Below are 2,651 nucleotides of genomic sequence, written 5' to 3' on the forward strand. Positions count from 1 at the left end.
TGAGTCTAAAGTCCATGCAGAGAGGAGGGGCCTAAACTGAACATATAAATGAATAGTGGGAAATGTCCTTCTGTTTAATTGGCATTGACTATAAAAATCAGACCTTTTCTAATTTTCTTTTCTTTATTTTTAATATTTTTCTTTATTAGTTTGAGAAACAGGCAGTAAGAAAGAGGCAGAGAGTGAGTATGGTCAGGTCACACCAGGATCTCCTCTCTGCAAACAAATTTCAGACACATGCCCCACTTTGTTCATATGGCTTCTCATGGGTACATGAGAATTGAACCCTGGCTTAGCAAGTTTAGAGATTTATGGTATGGACCTTATTCATTCACTGAATAGCTGAATAAATTAGCAACAAAATATTTATCATTTTTTTCCTGAGGGGGTAATTAGCTTTGCAAGCAAGCTCCTTTAACCACCAAGCCATCTCTCCAGCCCTCTCTTCTCTATTTAGAGAGATAGCTATAGCATCAATTTTAATTTTGAAGACTAAATATAGAAATGGAATAATTGCTAATTTTTCAGTTATGCTGATTCTTAGACTGTGAATAAAAGTTTTGAATATTTTAGATGATCTCAATTAGGAATTAAGGAACTTATTTTTAGTATGTTGAGTAGAAACAGGACATGTCAAGAACCTATGCAGGGTAATTCCCTCCTCCACAAATATTTATCAATTCTCTAATTCCATACTTGAAGGAAATTTTTTTAATGAAGCAGTTAAGCATGAGACTACCATTTGATTTTAGATATTTATTTATTTTACCATTTCATTTAGAATCTATTACCAAATACATCTTCATTTACCACAGATTTGTTTTTAGTTTAGGAAAGCTAACTGTTTGTCCTTGAGTAAAATGATAATCATTTCACTTTGATAATCAAGTAGTGTGACAAAAAGGTTAGATATTTTTCACATCAACCATGCTTACATCATGTGAATAACTGCTAACATGTTGTTCTGGCTTAGCAATTTTAGAGAGTTATGGTTTATAGACCTTGTTTATTCATTATGATAGCTGGATGAATAAGCAACAAGATATTTATCATTCTTCTCCTAAGGGTGTAATTAGGTTGCTTGGTTCTTTTGCCTTGAGATTTTGAAAGTGTCCCACTGTCTGCTACCTTCCAGTGTTATTTCTAAGAATGTAATAGTTACTCTGCCATGTTTCTTATACACAGCTCACACTGTCCTAACCTTTGTAGGTAATTTATTTGACCTTGCCAACAACATAACAACATTATCAAGTATATGCTATTGTTCTTAATCTCATTTTATATATAAAGATACTGAAGTACAGAAAATGAGGGCTCTTCTCTCAAATTTCACACCAGGAAAGTGGAATGGCCCAGGTAAGAATCAAAGTAACCCACCTTCAACTTCCTTCTCAACCACTGGATTTTGTCACCTTGCCCTAGAGTTTCATTCCTGGTCCATTGTATGTGACTGTGCTTTGTCCTGTATCTGCTGCTCAGGCTTTTATGTGAGTGTAGATGCAGACTTCCTCAGCCCAGTTGACCATCTCTCCTGTGGCTTCTCTGAGACCACATGTGATGGTCTGATTTCTGAGGAGCCATCACTCTTGGGAAACCAGTAAGTGAGGGACTTTACAGCTCAGCAGACCAGCCTTGAGAGAAGAGGTAGCAGGTGACAGGAAAGGCCTCCCCTTGCCTGATTGTCAGGTGAATAATCCTGAGATGCCCTTTGTATGGCTCCTGAGAACGTCCATGTGGGTGAGGCTCATTTTCCCACATACTGGACTGATTAAGTGATGCTGTATCTTTTCTTATCTCTCATTTTTGTTTCTGAGGATCTATTCTCAAAGAAGCTTCCCACTTGCAAGCTTTTGTTTCAGGCTTTGCTTTGGGTTGAAGAAGGTTGAATTGGTATCAGAAATGGTTCTAAGGAAGCAGACCCTCAGGATGTGGCATTGGGACTGCATCACTTAGCAGTCAGATAGCAGGGAGGGTCCCAGGGATGACGTGGGTGGAGGATGATAACCCTTGGCATCCCAAGTCCAGGGAGTCCACTGGGGGTGCACTGGAGTGAGGTGCAGATGAGGCCTGGGCATAATATGGGACCCGGGTAATTAAGTGGCTCATGGCCCTGCTGGTTTTGGAACATTAGAACTTTTCAATTAGGAATGTGGCACACATAAGTCAGCTCAATAGCATCTGGAGACAGGCAGGCTTTGGATGCAGGAAGACTTCTGAGGTAGTATTTTAAGAAAGCTCTGTTTCAGGATTTAATCTCATGGGGGTACGGAGCTACAAGGATAAAGTTGATAGCCTGCACAAGTTTTCTACACAAACATCAGTGTTGTCATAGGCAAAGAATGAGGGCTGTCTTCAAGATATATGGGAGGGTTAGCCAAGAACCTTGAACCCTCAGGTTCCCCTAATCCCCTCCAGGCTGTAAGGAACGGCTCCTCTCCATGAATGAGGGGAAACAATTCCTCCTTGCCTAATGCACTGCAAAGACCTCCTTGAGTGCAGGTGCTATGACCTCCTCTTCTAGGTCTGCCTGCACTTCTGTCATTGCCTCCAGACCCACTACTAGAGTCAGGCTACAACAGGGCATGAGCTACACAGGGCAGCCTGCTCACTTGGAGGGAAGAGCAGACAAGGGAAGTACTGCAGCCCAGAGT

Source organism: Jaculus jaculus, chromosome 15, assembly GCF_020740685.1.
Source record: "Jaculus jaculus isolate mJacJac1 chromosome 15, mJacJac1.mat.Y.cur, whole genome shotgun sequence".
NCBI lineage: Eukaryota > Metazoa > Chordata > Mammalia > Rodentia > Dipodidae > Jaculus > Jaculus jaculus.